At 45.9% G+C, this 10,783-nt stretch overlaps 1 long non-coding RNA gene across 1 annotated transcript; it reads right to left on the bottom strand.

Moving 5' to 3' along the window:
- Nucleotides 1-599: 599 nt before the first annotated feature.
- On the bottom strand, nucleotides 600-8,831 carry LOC144151906 (uncharacterized). The gene is made up of 2 exons (XR_013319002.1): nucleotides 8,557-8,831; nucleotides 600-875 (listed from the first exon to the last, which is right to left on the bottom strand). It is a non-coding gene; the product is annotated as an uncharacterized LOC144151906 (long non-coding RNA).
- Between the last annotated feature and the right edge of the window lie 1,952 nt (nucleotides 8,832-10,783).

The following is a 10,783-nucleotide window of genomic DNA, read 5'->3' as shown; positions in this document are numbered from 1 at the left end:
TGATCGTAAGCAAACGTTTTGTTTCATTATTCATTACAAAGCAATTAATCACTTACAGGGGGATCGAGGGTAGCCATCCAGAGCGAGCTCTTTCCACCACACTACGGTACTCACCGCTAGTTATTTCCTTCTCTCTATTTGCGCATCTGTAACGCTTTCTGAGACCAGTCGTCTGCTGAAATACATTCCACATTTTATACAGGATGACACCCCAAGGAGATGCACCAAATCTCTATGAATGGCTATAGTTTTTGTCCTGTGGCGCTCAGGAGAGGGTCGGGCGAGCGCTGAGCCAGTAACGCAGCAGGACGAATAAAGTAACCTTACCTTGTTTCTCGCTGACTCAGACCAAACGCAGGCGTTAGCGTACCGCTACCAATACACATGACGTCCTGAAGAGCTGCATTACCAATTTTATGCGTGGGCATTGACCCTTATGTACTTGCGACCATTTATTGGTTTCTTCATGCGTCATGTGGAAACAAGCAAGAAGTGCATTTGTCCAGGTCATGGTACTGATCCCTCTTTTATTGTATTTGAAAGGCAGAAGACGGCTTGTCTGAAATGCTCCTTTCTAACACACATTTATTATGGCTGAATTGTGGCATATACAATGGTCTGCCTCTGTCGATTCTCGAATTTCCAAGCAAAAAAAAATCATTTCAATGAGCTTGAAGGAATCCATGATGCTCGTTCAGGCTTCCTCCTTGGCACTTGTTTGGTTCACCTGCGTGGTGTTGCTGAGTGCGGCTGTTCTAATCCCCTTTAACAATTTCGGCAGCATCTCGGTTCCGGAAGTAGACTCGGTGTCGAGCTGGACAGCGTGCTTATCGGGTGCGTTGCTGGCGTCCGAATTCGCGACAATTCTTTTAGTGCTGTGGTGGAAAACAAAGATGACGCATGAAATCAAGGCCGGGCGTCGATTGCTGAAATTAACTCAGCGGGACCAAGCGCGAATTCCCTTCTTTATTTGTTCTATAGCAAGCTGACGAATACAAAGTGCACAGTTGAGTTTCAGAAACCAAATGCGCAGAAATCGACAAATGCGTATTCGACCACGTTTCTTCTCGGATGCTCGCAGGCCACGTGCTCGGAGGCTCTTAAAAGTTTCTTGTCTTCTACAGCGCTTGGTCGCATGTTACCACGGAATGCTAGTTTAGGCACACTACTTTTTACTAAAGTATTCAATTCGGAATCCTGCTGCAGTGCAATTATTTCAGCGAGTTGGTCATTGTAGCAGTGATTACAACACGTTTGTCACATATAAATAGCATTGCTCTGGACAATCCGTCCTTTTCATACACCTTTACTTTATGCGTCGATGCAGCGTTTTGAATCGGATGTATGGTGTTACCACGCGACAAAGTTCACCAGCAAAGAAACATGGTAAAAACAGCGCAGCTAGAGACAGGACTCAAAGGAAGAAAGACACAGGACCAGCGTAGGCTATTTCACTGCAGGTTAGCACGAATATCGAAACATAACCGCGCAGAAAAATTCGCCGAGCCGCAAAGCAAAAACCGAGCATAAACTTAGCCGAGCCAAGAATAAGCTGGATGGTGCCTCCAGATTTGCTGTTTGCGCAGTCTTCGAGCCACTAGTATGAAGCTGCCCCATTTTTTTTAGATGCGACGCATCTCTTGCTCTGAGGCATGTCAGTCCTGCGTCGTCGTCGCGCCGTCCGTCCGCATCCCTCCTCCGTTCTTCTCTCCCACAGCTGTGTGCAACACTCTCACTCCGGCTAATTAGCATACCACAGCTGGCGCGCTTGTTTGGGCGCGCTTCGCTGCGTAACGCTGCATTAACAACTGCTCCGGCGCGCGCAAGTGCGCGCATGCGCGACTCTCCTCCATTGTCTCCTCTCCTTCAAGCGCTGTGAATATAAAGCGGGTATCGCGCTGCGGCGGTTCAGTCAAGCGCTCGCTCTCGCACTTGATGTGACCTTGCTTGACTACTTTGTGCTTGACTCGATTGAACCCCCGATGCGTCGCATCACACCAGGGTTCCCTCGCGGGAAGATGGGCGTAATTTTTAAATTACAGCCCCGCCTTATATAATCAATTTTCGTTTTACGTACGTATACGGATCGTTAATAATTTAGCTATGCTCAATGTGCGGTAACTAATCTTTATATCATAACTCTGAACGAATTTTGTGTTTTCAATGTATTCGCATTCGTATACGCATATGCACTTTTACACAACAATAAAAAACGCAAACCAAGAATAACAACTAATCACTAAGGGGCGGCAGCACTTCCTCCCCTCATAAAAATCTTTACCGAGATTTAATAAACTTGTTATAGATATTGCTCAAAAGAATCCTATAAACATTTTGCCAACATTCTATAGAATATTTCTATTGAGTTTCCATTACAAATTGGCCACCGCGTTTCAATCAAGAGTCTATAGAGCCAAGTCAGTAGGCCTTATCGGTTCTGAATGTAGTTTCTTATGAGTTTCTTGTGGGGTTTTTATAAAATATATTCAACAGGTTTTCTATGCAATTCTTACTGAGTACAGTCGCAACAGCCTGTTGCGTGGAAATCAGGTTTGAATACAGTTTCTGATGGGTTTTTATTAAATTTATGGCAATTAATTTTTTATAAAATTCCTATTGAGTATAGTCGTAACATCGTGTTGCGTGTAAATACAGTTTGAATAGAATGTTTGTTGAGATTTTAATAAATTTGCCTGGATTAGCTTTCTTAAAATTATTATTGAGTATGGTCGTATCAACCTGTTGAGTTTCAGTCAGCTTTGAATACAGTTTCTGACGGGTTTCTATTAAATTTATCTTAGTTAGATTTCTACAAAATTCTTATTGTGCCCAGTCATCACAACCTGTTTCATATGAGCTAGGTATGAACAGAATGTCTCATGAGTTTTATAATTAAATGTATCTCTATTACCTTTCTATAAAATTCCTATTGAGTATAGTCGTAATATCATGTTGCCTCTGAGTCAGGTTTTCTGGCAAGTTTTAACAGAGGAGCTTTGCTGGGGCTCGAACTCTCTGGCGCTGATGTCTGCCATCCCAGGCGCCACCGCTCCCAAGTGCTCCCAAGACGAAGTGATGGGACGTCCATCTCGCGATCTCGATTTATGAGGCGGGGCAGGCGGCGCTATAGCACCCCACATATATGCACCGATAAGCTACCAGACCTCCGTGGGTGGGCTATAGAAACGCAATACAGAGTCTATTGAAACTCAACAAAATGAAGGTAATAAGATTCTTGTTGCGTGCTCGTTATAAAAGTTTATTGCCTGTCTAATGACCCCAGTCCACACATTCGGAGTTCAAACGACTTTATAGAAAGGTAATACAAACTTTGTTAAAACTCAATATAGTGAAAGCAATAAAATTCCTGTTGCATTTTTGCAATAAAAAGTTCACTGATTTTATATTGGCCTCAGTTTTTAAGATAGGAGATTTGGTTCACTCTATTGGTCCATACACAATATGAAGTGTATTACAACTCAATGTCTTGAAGGCAATAAAATGTTGGTTGAGGTTTTGCAATACAAAGTTCGTTGACTTTTTAACGAGCACAGTCTATAAACGATGAGTTTTAATTGACTTTTTATTGACTATAGAAACACATAAGGGGGTCTATTAAAACTCAACGTCCATTTTCATGAGGGTCTGCCGCTCAAATCCCGAAATAAACACCGGATTCAAAGCTATTTCATGTTCGTGTTTCTTGCTTTGTGCTCAAGAAATGATGAAGTAGACACACAATACCCGAAAGAACTATAGAACTACTTTCGTAACTATATACATGCGGCTTTCGTAAAGTTACGAAAGCCGCGTGCACGTCGGGACCAGCGTGCAAAGGCACTCTATCAATCACGCCTCTCAGCTTTCTCTACGTTGGAACTGTGTCATTTTTGTCGTCCGCTGCATACGCTCGGTGGTCGTTACCGCGATACTACAAAATAGATATTTTACAATGCCACAGCTTCCGTCACTTTGCCCTGCATTCTTGGCCGCAAGCCACTACACTTGCTCTTGGGCTTAAACTCAGGTGCTCAAGTGATTTCTATTTTTAATATGCAGACCCACCTGTTCCACGATTGCGTTGCGCGTGCTGAGGGCGTACTCTTTTCGGCAAATAAGCGGCGCATGGTTACCGTCCTAGAATGCCAACAAATGGCTGTTTTTTCCGCAGACGAGTGCGGCTAGAAATCCTTGTTTCCGTGATTCTCCGACCATACCGTCGAATACATATGCGGACTGCTTTCGCGGCCGCAATTGTTTAAGAAGACGCAGAGACCCAGGCAGCACAGGACTATTCGGCCTAAAACAGGCCGGTGTACTTTGGCCGGTGATTTTCTGTCCGGCCGTTTTCCGGCAGCCATATTCGGCCCATGTCCAAATGTGGGCCTTTTGGCCGTATACGGCCGTACTCCCATGGCTGTCCAACGGCCAGTGTCCGTCGGCCAGTCGACCGGCTTACGGTCATACGGCCAGATTCCAGCCGTAGGGCTCCGGCCATTCCAAAGCCACCCGTGTACGGCCGAAGTACGGCCGCCGGATTACAGCCGAGATGCGACTCCAGCCGGACTAAAGCTACCGGAAATACGGCCGTGCTACGGGCATTGGAGTTCAGCCACAGTACGTTAACTGTACTGAGGCCGGTCACTGCATGTCGCGCAAGCAGATGACTCATTCGCGCAGTGCAGAAGCGGCCCAAACCCAGCATCTTGGGTCCAATACAGCCACATCAAAGTGAGCTCGCGCGCAACCACCAGCCGTCAAGCTTTCAGCGCAGCCTTGCTTAATTACCAGCCTCAGTTGACAGCAAAATTCATTTATTAAACAGTGCTCACAAATTGTCGTTCCTTTAATTGCTGTGCCTCTTTTACTGCCGAACACAGAAAATATTCAGTTCTTTGTAGAGCTTGAATAGATGTATTGTCCAGGTCCTAATATCCTCTGTGGGGCGGCTTACCTGTAATAAACGGGGAAAGAGGAGGGGGGGGGGCGGGCGGCGGAGGGCGCATACTTTAGTGGGTTGAATTTCAGAGAGATAAATTGCGCCGCTTTTAGCCAATTTCTTTTAGGGCAATATTCCGGAACACTTTCATGCTATGACTACATAAACTATTTTTATAACAGTTGCTTGACCAATTTTGCTGCATATAAAACTGGCGTGAATGCCTTTACGAGGCGTTTTGGTTCTCAACAAAACACTCAGGAGCATTTAAAATAACTCCTTCACAAAAAAGTATGTCCAGTTTTTGCCCATTTTTCTTGCAAAGACATTTTCTACTCGATCAACTTTTCTGATGATCTTGCGCAGGGCTGATCCTAAGAAGGAGCGAACAGGTACTTTCATTTTCAATCTATTTTAATGTTGTTTTCATGAGTATAGGTCCACACCACTTAATAGTCCAAAAGAACTTAATTTACTTCTAATGTCATACTACGTTCGAAAAATTCTAGACGCGTTGCGAATGACGCCCTGCTTCAGGTGGCTGCAGTTGTATCCCTCTGTGTTCACGCAAGGAAAGGCGTAAAATTAGAGTTACATAATTTGTTTCAAACCAATAACATAGCAATGGTAGCATGCATACAGGAAACCTTGCATACTGCAACAAATAGGGCAATAAATATTTTATTGGTCAAGGTTGAATCCGTAGGGTTCTCAACCCGTCGGAGGCAAACTTGCGCCTCTGGAAGTTTATTTATTTATTTATTTATATTCATTTATTTATTCATTGTTTTATTTATTTATTTATTTATTTATTTATTTATTTATTTATTTGTTTGTTTATTTGATGCCTGCTTGCCTTTGCATGCATTACACAAGAGAGATACATAATACTAAGCATTAAATATGAGACAAAATAAAAAATTATTCTACAAAGCGCGCTGAAAATCGTCAATAGAAACAGTTAATGCAATCATACGTGGAAGATAATTACACTGCAGTATTGATGTAAAATAAAATGAATCGCGCAAGTCGTCACCTTTAAAGGAAAGTTAATAATTTGCTTTAAGCTAGCGGTCCCACTTTGCGATATGTAGAATGGCGCTTGGACATACTTCTCCCCTTCTACTCCAGTTTTCGAATGATAGATGTTACGAAAAAAGTTCTACCTGTGGTTTCGTCTGTGATCTTTCACATCCTGCAATTTAAGTTTACTTTTAATTTCTCTCATGCTAAGTTGATGGTGACAATTACCTAATACGAATCGCACTGACATATTCTGTATGTTTTCGAGCGTTTCAACCAGCTCTTTGGTGTAGGGATCCACGAAAACACATGCGTACTCCAAGATTGAGCGCACATGAGTGAAATACGGTTGTTCTTTTCAGTTAGATGGAGGTTCACTGAAATTTCGTCTCAGAAAGCCAAAACATATGCAGCCGTAACTTTTATGGTGTGAACCTGCCTATTCAACCTCTAACCACTCCCTAAATAAACTCCTAGGTATTTATATTCCTCGGCCGTTGTCACAGCAGCATAATTTACGGTATACGTATTCAATTGGAATGCAGGTTTTCTTTTAAAGGTGCCACGTTAACACACTGTTTAACATTCAAAAACGTTTCTGAATCAGCACACCAGGATGTTATTAAATTCGAATAAAGCTGCAGGTATACGGAATCACGTTCATTCGCTATAGTCCGGTAAACTACACAGTACTTTTGAACAAAGCTATAGGGCCAATAGTAATAACAATGCAAAAACCGATTCATTCAGTTCATAGGATGAAATGTACTACGCAGAAGGAGATATGCAACACCATCATTTGCTTTTTTGCAGTCCAAGAATATACAGTCAACCACTTTAAGCTTATCTATTGCAAGAGCCAAATCGTGCGTGAACTCAACAATCTGCGTTGAGCAAGAAAATCCTGACAAAATCCGTGTTTGCTAGGATGCTAGCGATTATGTTTAACCAAATGAGTCATATCCCAAAAGTAGCTAAGCTCACCTTCAAACATCGGAACTAAATTAACAGCTAGGCTTCGTCAGTAACAAGGCTCTGTTGTTATCGCAAATTTAAAATAGTTTTTTTTCTAAATAGGCAGTCGTAAAATCCCATGAAGTAACATAGTGCAGGGCATGAAGTTGATCCTACCAATGCGCGAGCGAGTCTCTTCTACGTTTATCACCAACAACATAGTGCAACATTGCTTGTCGCAGTTTAATTGTAAGCAGAATAACTTGCGCTTTTGCTCGCACTTGCCTTTTCTTTGGTGGGGAGTCCTTAACATGGTAGCCTTTTAGCTCCTGCGTGGTGGCCGCTTGCTCGACGCCCTTGAAGGCCAGTTATTCTGGTGAACCATCTCCATCTCGGATAGGACATCTCTGCCGGGTCGATGTCTCCAATGCTCTCCATTTCTTGAGGGGGCGAATAGCCTCGAGCTGATGCGTCGACGAAGCCGGCGGGAGAGGCGTCGTAGCGGCGATGACTGGCGAGGCTTAACTCACCCGTCGGTGTGGCACAGTCTTCTTGTGGCAATAAATGACATTTCGATGGCCTAAAAGGTTCCCTGCTAATGTCCAGTGAGTCCTTGCACCTTGCCCGTTCACCGAGAACACTCATTACTGTTTGAAAAATGATGTTCGTTCATTTAAAACGTAGAAACACGGAGCGGATGAAAAACGCGTCCCCGTCGTTCGGCTCCCTAACGGCTTTTTCTGCCCCCAGGAAAAAACCAGTCGGTCTCCTTCCAAACACGTCTGTGCATGAATTCTCGGCGCCCAGGCGCGTGCCGTTGTTCGGCTGTATGCCGTTTGCCGAAAAAATGACGTATAACCAGATACCTTACGTAGGCCGGTCTCCTCTTGAACACCGGTTGCCAAATATTGGGTGGCCATTCGCTTGCCGTAATTAGGCCGAGGACAGCTAACCGAATGAAAAACGTATATTCTGGGGCCGTACGTCGGCCGGTATCCTTCATAACACTGGTTGCCCGAAGAAAACGAATATTCTACCGCCGGACGCGCGGTTTACCGTTGAAACAACGAATGCACGGCAGCCGCGCTCCGGCCGGTCTCCTTTCGAACACCAACTGCCGCAAGAATACGCATATTCTGTGGCCGGTCGCTAGCCGTGCTTCGGCCTGTTACCGCTTCCCGAAGAAAAAACGGATGCCCTAAGGCCGTACTTCGGCCGTTCTCTTTCTCAACATCGACAGCCGTGAGAGAACTGAATATCTGGCAGCCGGTTAGCTGCCGGTGTGCGTCCGTACACGGGCGGACGGAAAAATACCGAAGCGCTGGTTGCCGAATGTTGGCCGTTCAACGCATGATCAGTGGCTGCCAGAACCTGGATGCTGGCCGGACATGCCAGAAAACGGCCATAGACGGGCCGGTCTTGGGGCACACTTTCTGTGCCGCCTGGGGAGCAAAGACCTGTAATATTTCGCGCCGATTGGTGGTTTAGGAACATATGAACCCCTGATGGTGATGCTGAGAATAAATGCCAGGCACCTGCTCCACTTGCGTTAAGCAATATGCGTTGTTGCGACCACTGGCTAGTCCTAAGCGCTTACATCGCCCCAGTTTTTGTAGCTAGCGCATAAGGTGCGTCCATACCTCGGCCTTGTGGGTTCCAAGTTATGGAATATCAGCCACTCTTCGCCCATCTCGGCAGGCACCGTCGAACGCTCCTCGACTTCACGTGCTGCAACTTCGCCGGCGTCCATTGCAGAGACCAAGCCCTGGTGCAGAAGCAAGACCACGCAGCACACTACAGCGGTTCCCAACACAAGTGTGTAGAAGCGCCATGGTGGAGCGATATCGGGGCGCACATCCTCTACTTCGGACGCCGGATGGGTCGTGCTCCCAGCGGTTCCCCGGTCTCTATTTTGCGGTGGACCTGGAGCGAATATTTCCGATGAAATAAAGTTTTCTTCCATGTTGATTGCTAATGGCGTTCGCAATAAACACCGTCATGAAATGCAACAGGAACAAGCATAATTAATAGGATTGATGTCATAGTAATACGTCATCTATTCGCGCAGAGGTACTCAGGGTTTAGGATCGAACGCTTCTGCAAAGGCATCGCGCAACGCCGTTGCTCTTCCATTTCGGCTGTGCATCTTCGCTACATACCCTTCTCCTCCTTCTGCTGGTGCTCTTGTACACGAATATTCAAACTACTCGTAGAAGGCGGTGGTTCATCGTTACGTTTAACTACCGAGCGGACGGAACAGAAACGCAGACAGTAACCCATCTACCCAAACGCGCCCCATTTGTCCGGAATTGCAACAGCGATGTACGCCTCGTATACGGGCCGGCCTATGAAGTCCACACTTAGAGGAACCGCTCCATCTTTGTCAAGGACTCTGCGCTATAGGTGACCGTACACAAACAGAAAGACGGGTATTGAAAATAATAAAAGCGGCGGTAAGCAGACGAAGACGAAGTAGAAACATACACCACATACAGGCGCTTGGTCTTCGTCTGCTTAGCGCCACTTTTATTATTTCCAAAAAGCATGAACCAACTAGCTCAACAAGTTTTGGAAAGACGGGTATTTTCGAAGCAGCATTCTAATGCTAACGCATCAAAATCTCGCGACCAGGAACTGTTCTCGCGTGCTGACGATTATCAGCAATGCAATGCGGGAAATGGCAGCAAACGGGGTAAAACGCAGCTTTCGTAAAACGTTTTACGAAAGACTGCAACGGGACTCAGTTATTTCAGTTCTCATGTAGACCAACGGCTACAGAAAATCGGCCTGCGTTCGTGCGTGTAATTGTTCAGTTTGCGAGGCAGTATATGAGTGGCGCTGCAATTACGGCGACGGCTACAATTTCTTCTGTCGGACATACCTTTTCTTGGGATGGAACATTAGGAAGTTCGCACATCACATGTGAAGGAATAACTGTGAGAACATCGCATGGAGAAGGGCAAAAATGGCTGCGGCTTAGCTCCGCTAACCTTGGATATGCATAACAAAAGCTTGGCTTAGTCTCGTTGAGTCTTGGTTTCGCCAGGGTAACCTTTGATTTAGCTGCATTGCCGACCCCGTCTCAAAGCCGTTCCGTTCCTTGCAACGTTCACAGGAGGAGGCCGGCCGAACGTGACGTTCGCCAGGGCGAACGCGGCGTTCATTTATGACGAACGCACCGTTCCTCTTCGAAGGGCGCGAGACGAGTCTGGTTGCCCGAAATGATCCAGCGCCGCATGCATGGGAGGTTGCAGCGTGTTTGGCTGCCTCGGCCGCAGCGGCGGAGACCGCTGTCGGCGCCCGCAGTCGCCAACAGCGGGTCCGACAAATCACGTGATGCGCTTCGAGGGGTGTGTCACCGGGGGTGTGTCTCCGTTCAAAAGGGCATTTCCGTATCCTCCACGAAATCGCTGGACAAAAGCACTAAAGCTTGTTTGAAAAACGGGAGCCGATGTGAGCCTGGTGCAGCTGCGGTGGCCCCCTGGCGGCGATTTCTTAAATTTTTGAATCACGCGTTGACATCGACAGAGTTGTTTGGACAGTGTCACGTTTAGGGACTACACGGCGCGACCTTTCAGACATCAGAAAAATTAATATTATTTCCGCCGGTTTATTTAAAAATTCCTGGCGGTTATCCCAGTATATAAAACGCTGCCTTAAATACGAGCTAGACGGCTTGTACTTCATAAACATGGGTTGTCGGTCCCTTTAATTCAATCTACTATAAGTGTGCAAGGCCACAGGCCCGAGAATACTGGAAATGGGATACTGAGACGTAGCCTAATATGCATGCGCTTTTCGAGCGGATGGGCGTGCGCACAGTTTTCACCCCCCGCTTTCTCGCCCAAAATTACGACCGCTCAGGAA

The sequence above is a fragment of the Haemaphysalis longicornis genome, unplaced genomic scaffold, assembly GCF_048455015.1.
Source record: "Haemaphysalis longicornis isolate Haplotype H1 unplaced genomic scaffold, Haemaphysalis longicornis Haplotype H1 scaffold_9, whole genome shotgun sequence".
In the NCBI taxonomy this organism is placed as follows: Eukaryota; Metazoa; Arthropoda; class Arachnida; order Ixodida; family Ixodidae; genus Haemaphysalis; species Haemaphysalis longicornis.
Note: the sequence above shows the minus strand (reverse complement) of the source record. Positions and strands in the feature narration are given on the sequence as shown.